This window comes from Gymnoscopelus microlampas, assembly GCF_963454915.1.
Source record: "Gymnoscopelus microlampas genome assembly, chromosome: 7".
NCBI classification, from domain to species: Eukaryota; Metazoa; Chordata; class Actinopteri; order Myctophiformes; family Myctophidae; genus Gymnoscopelus; species Gymnoscopelus microlampas.
The window spans coordinates 57,857,840-57,863,973 of NC_139944.1; the positions used below are offsets into that span (position 1 = coordinate 57,857,840).

The 6,134-nt window shown below is 38.7% G+C and overlaps 1 protein-coding gene across 1 annotated transcript in view; it reads right to left on the reverse strand.

Annotated features, from left to right (window-relative positions):
- g0s2 (G0/G1 switch 2) overlaps positions 1-6,134 on the reverse strand; it is a 277,791-nt gene that overhangs the window by 207,336 nt on the left and 64,321 nt on the right. The gene's annotated exons all lie outside the window — the stretch shown is intronic.

Below are 6,134 nucleotides of genomic sequence, written 5' to 3' on the forward strand. Positions count from 1 at the left end.
TCTGAGGCTACGGTCGTGAAGAATATGTTGAGGATTTTACTCACTTCGTGTTTGGATGAAATGAGAGTGTCATTCACCTTGAGGCTTAAGTTTGAAAGCCTGGTTTTCAATTTTTTGCTGCAGCCTAGGAGGTTCTTGAGTAGCTTCCAGAGCTCTCGTGTTTTTTTTTGATTTTCCTCAATCTTATCATCGAGGTAGCTTTTTTCTGCTAACTGGAGCATTTTATTTACCTTGTTTCTTAGCTTGTTTTTTTCCTTTTCAAGTTTGGCTACGTGGGATTCGAGACCTTTGTTAAAACATTTGGCTAGTTTGATCCTACTTTTATGAAGCTCAGAACACTTTTTGTCTCTGACTTTCATGGCAGTAAGGATGTCCGAATTCATCCATGGTACCGAGCGGGTTTTGACCCTGATGGTTTTCAAGGGAGCCACACTGTCCAAAATTTGAATGAATTTGGTTTTGAAACTAAGCCAGGATTCGTCTGCCTGTGTGCTGTTTAGAACGTCGGACCAATCCTGTTCCTCCAGTCTGTGATCTAAGTCCTCACTCTTATAATTTTTGAGGTCTCTGATTGTGACTGTTTTGTGGTAACCGGTCTTAGGTTTACGTTTCTTTCTGGTGCAGAAGATCATGTTGTGATCAGATATGCCACAGGTGGAAACACCACTATTTAGGATTTTTTCCTTGTCCGTTGTTAGAATGAGATCTATGGTAGTTTGAGAGGAAACACACAGCCTTGTGGGCTGAGTGATCAGCTGGTGGAGTGAATGCCGATCACAAAACGCCTTGAATGATTTATACATTGACGCTTCCTTGCGGAGCGTGTCAGTGTTAAAATCACCAAGAAGAATCGTCTCCGCATGGTCCACTTTAGCTAAGCATTCATCAAGTCTATCATAGAAATCAGTCTGGTTAGGAGGTGAGCTTGTAGATCGGCTATTTTCAAATAGCCTATAGGTATAAAATAGGGCTAAAGTGGTTAATGTATGTTTTATAATGTAATAATCTGAAAAGTAACTAGTAACTAAAGTTGTCAAATAATTGTAGTGGAGTAAAAGTACAATATTTGCCTCAGAGATGTAGTGGAGTAGAAGCAAAAGTATTGAAAATTTGAAATACTCAATACTCGATACCCAATGATGACCAGCCAGGCCAACGCACAGTGAGCCAACCTGTACCTGAGGGCTTTGTATTTGAGTAATAATAGTATATAGTCTATAGTGTAGACTACATGTTAAGTTATATGTGGGAATGTGTTGGTGGTGAAGTCATGTGTTAAGTCATATTTCAAAGGAAATTAGATCTATTTCTATTCTAGCTTTATAGTGTGTTTTATCCTTTTGATGTACAAATAGCCAATATGTCTATGTTCATATACACTATGCCTTTTTATCATGGTTTCAAAGTAACCATCATTTATATTATCATTAAATTCTTTGTTGTTTTTTTTGCAGTATTTGGTGAACACTTACAGTACCCTCCCAGCCCACCAGAGGGCCCCGGCTCACAGGTTTGAGAGCCATAAAGGATCCTTTAGAGAGAAAGACTTTAAGAGGTTCTCTATAAACTCTTTGATAGAAGGTTGACCTCTGACCTTATGAGGTGTCATTCAAAGGTCACTTGCATCAAACTTTACAGCTTGTGTTGCAGATTCTGTATAAGAATTGATCTAAGGCTTTTATTTATATAGACAGTATTTATTATATCAGTTCAATTAACTGATATAATCAATGCTGTATAAGGCTTTTATTTAACTGATATAATCAATACTGTATAAGGGACTGTATGGGCGGCAGTGGCTCAGGGGTAGAGTGAACTGGAAACGGCAAGGTTCCCAGTTCGATCCCGGGCTGGGGGGCTCCTCTAGAGCATTGGTTCTCAAAGTGGGGTCCGGGGACCCCCAGGGGTCCTTGAGGGAGTTTCAGGGGCTCCCCAGCTAAATGATAGATAGTTAGGAACCAAATGTAACTAAGAGAGTGTACAAATGGACCCTAATGGGTCCATTTGGTTCCATTTGTACACTCTCAGAGTTAAATTAACATTGATTTTACAATATAAATTGGGGTCCCAGAGATAGAGATGCCATTAAATGGGGTCCGCAGCCTAAAGCATGTCAAACTGGGGGTCCTTGAAATTAGAATGGTTGAGAATCACTGCCGTAAAAATCTTCTCTTATGGGGGTCCCTGGCATATCTTTTCAAATGGGGGTCCGCGGGCTAATACGTGTCAATTTGGGGGTCCTTGGCATGAAAAAGTTTGAGAACCACTGCTCTAGAGTTAGTGTAGAAGTGTCCTTGAGCAAGACACTGAACCCCTAATTGCTCCTGATGAGCAGGTTGGTGCCTTGCATGGTTTCCTCCTCCATCGGTGTATGAATGTGTGTGTGAATGTGTGTGTGAATGGGTTAATGGCACAATCAGTGTAAAGCGCTTCGGATATGAGGCGCTATATAAATGCAGCATTTACCATTTACCATAAGGCTTTTATTTAACTGATATAATCAATACTGTATAAGGCAGTGTATTCTATATTAGTTGATCTAATCAATATTTCTGTTTTAGTAAACTGGTTTGTATCTCCATTATATATAAACTTTATTTATATAGCACTTTTCAAAAACAGGTTTACAAAGTGCTTAACAATACAAATACATTACATACACAAGAAATATAAAGGCAATTCAATGATGGAAAATGTAAAAACAAAGGAACCATACAAAAATAATAAGACCAAAAATAAGACTGAAAGCAGAGAAATAGCTGACTATTCCATCTAGCCTAAAGGCCGTTCTAAAGTAATGAGTTTTTAAAAGGTTTTTAAAAGTGGACACCGAAGTGGCCTGTCTAATTTGCAGGGGGAGTTAGTTCCACACCTTTGTCACAAGTTTTGTCTGGGGGGGGTCAAGTAAAAGTTTGTGTGCTGATCTAAGATTGCGGGTGGGTTTGTGGGGAGACAGGAGGTCAAAAATATAAATAGGAGCAAGTCCGTTCAGTGCTTTAAAAACAAACAATGTCATTTTAAAATCAATTCTGAACGCCACTGGTAGCCAGTGCAGTGAAGCAAGAACAGGGTGATGTGGTCATATCTCCTGGTTCTAGTAAGAACTCTAGCTGCTGTGTTCTGAATTAGTTGAAGGCGATTGATTGACTTTTTGGGGAGTCCAGAAAAAAAGTGAATTACAGTAGTATTGGTGACATTATGTCATCAATACCTCAGGAAAAGGTCATATTTACACACATTCCTCCTCTATGAATAACAGGTAGAAAGTACTTTGGCCTATCTGCCAGCTCTGTTTGTTTGTGTATTATAATAATAATAATGGTAATAAAAATAACTTCTTTATCATTGTTCCCCAAAGTGGGGTCCTTGGGGGGTTCCAGGGGGTCCCCAGCAAAAGTAGTTTACATCATTACAATAATTTTAACCACTTTTTTTTTCCAGATCTACAATCGCATAGTGTATCACTTCGTACTGTGCTATGAGCTTGTAGATCTGCAATTTTTTTGAAAAATAGTGAAAATTTGTGCAAATCTTTGCATATGTATTTTTTAAAGTGAACATTCTTCGCTTCTGGGGGTCCCTGTGGCACAAAACATGTTCAGATGAGGGTCCGCAGGCCAAATACATTCAATTTAAGGGGTCCTTGGCATGTTTGAGAAGCACTGCTTCATATACATAAATCCATACATGATGTAATGTTTCATCTATAGTCTACTATCTGTGGCAAAGTTTAGACTATTTGACAAGAGAGAATGAGCTCTGCTGGGAAGTGGAGGGAGGGGGGGTGAGGGGGGGGGAGTGTGACCCCTCATAGGGAGCGTTGTCATGGTAATGATCAGAGAGAGAGAGAGAGAGAGAGAGAGAGAGAGGCTCATAAACAGATCCACAGAAAACGTCCATCTTCTAACATCAGACTGAACTTTCTCTCTCTGACCATCATGAGAAGAACCGTGTGAGAGAACAGCTGTTATCAGGGCTTTGGAAGGACTTTCTTCATCTCTAACTTCTCCTTTAGTTCTTCTTCTCTCCAAGGTGTTGTTGGTGAGAGAGGATTAATGATGGAGACCAGAGGATTAAACACCTTTCATCTTCTGTCCAACATGGTCTTTACTCTGTGTTTAATGACCGTCCACAGCAGTGCTATAGAGACTGGTGAGTTCATTCATATTCATATTAATATAGTTAATTAATTCATATTAATATAGAGACTGGTGAGTTCACTCATATTAATGTAGTTAATTAATTCATATTAATATAGTTAATATAGTTCTTTAATATTAATATGGACACAGGAGAGTATTAAAGGAGATCAGAGACAATGAGAAATGGCTTCATGTTCTACTAAATATGTCTCTTTTAGAACACAATAATGCATCAAGTAGAGCTGATTGATTATCTGGGCAAATTAGACTATAGTGCAATGTAACCATTTTATAGAAAGCCAGCTAAAGACAAATAAACTGATTTTATCCAAACATCACACAAATCGGTACACAGTAGCCTATCAGTCATCGAAACGGGTCTTTCCGATTTTTCATATTCCATCCTGATTGGCTAAAAATGGCTTCCAAAGTTTACAGGAGTTCTCCGTTTTGAACACATTGCCGCAAATCATGAACACAGCGTGTGATTTCTATGACATTTTGCACACATTCTCACTATGTCGAAGAATAAATGACAGATTTTTTCAAATAAGCCTCATGGTGGCGCTATAACAGGCCGATTCATGTTTGTACCTATAACTGTATGCAAAACTTGTATGCGCACTCTGGCCAAGGAAAAACCTTTGCCCTGCATTTTTCACATCTGCTTTTTATAGCGCCGCCAGGAGGCTGACTTATGTAAAACACATTTTTGGATATTACTCCTTCACATTTTATCAAAATGTTTCCCAAATTGGTACACATGATCTCTATGGTCATGTGATCAAGACAGATCTGTTTGATTTTTCATATTCCATCCTAATTGGCTAAGATTGACATCTAAAGTTTGCAGGAGTGGCCCATTTTGAACAAAATGCCGCAAATGATGAACGCAGTGTCCGATTGCGGAGAAACTTTGCACGCACATTCGCACTACGTTGAGGAACAAAGGCCACCCTTTCAACATTGCTCATTATAGCGCCACCAGGAGGCCGATTTTTGCAAGCCTGATTGGCGAATTCCTAACATTGCTGAGCTGCTGGCCCATAATACCTGACCTGGCGGAGACCTGTGCTCTGAGGAACACCTTTTCTAGTTTAACCCTGTCTTCTGCCGTGAGCCATCCTATAGGCTGAATCAGTGACATTGAGATGTTGGAGTACCAGGAGTTGCAATAGTCAAAGAGAGGCTGAATGAGGGCTCCTGAAAGGGTCATGAGAGCACTTTTGTTGACAAAAGAGCAAATTCTGGCCCCAAAATCTTGTTTTTTGATTAACGTTTTTGATCACCTTTGTCAGCGAACAGGAACAATCTACAGTTACAGGCAGCATTCATGTTGTAAATGTATAGAAGGAACAGTAACGGCCCTAGTATAATAAAATAAAATAAATCATTGTATCACTACAGTATTATATTATATATATATCATTATATCACTACAGTAATGCTCTGAGGACTTACATCCATTCTGGACCAGCTGGGGACATTAACTCTCAGCAGTGGTGGAAAAAGTACTCCAATGTTTTACTTAAGTAAGAGTATCAATACTGCAATGTAGAAGTACTCTGTTACAAGTAGAAGTCCGGAATTCGAAATTGACTTGAGTAAAAGTACAAATATATTGGTATCAAAATGTACTTAAAGTACCAAATGTAAAAGTACTAAAATGTTTGAAAAAAGCAGATCTACAAGCTCACAACGCGTCGCGATGTGAGCTTGTAGATCTGCTATTTTCAAATAAATAGGGCTAAAGTGGTTACTGTATGTTTTATAATGTAATAATTTCAATCTACAAAGTAACTAGTAACTAAAGTTTTCAAACAATTGTAGTGGAGTAAAAGTAAAAGTACTGACAATTGGAAAGACTACAGTAAAGTAAAAGTACCTCACCTCAAAATTCTACAGTACTTAAGTAAATGTACTTAGTTACTTTACACCACTGCTTCTCAGATGGACACAGTCTACAATGACTCAGTATTTAAACCATTTAAG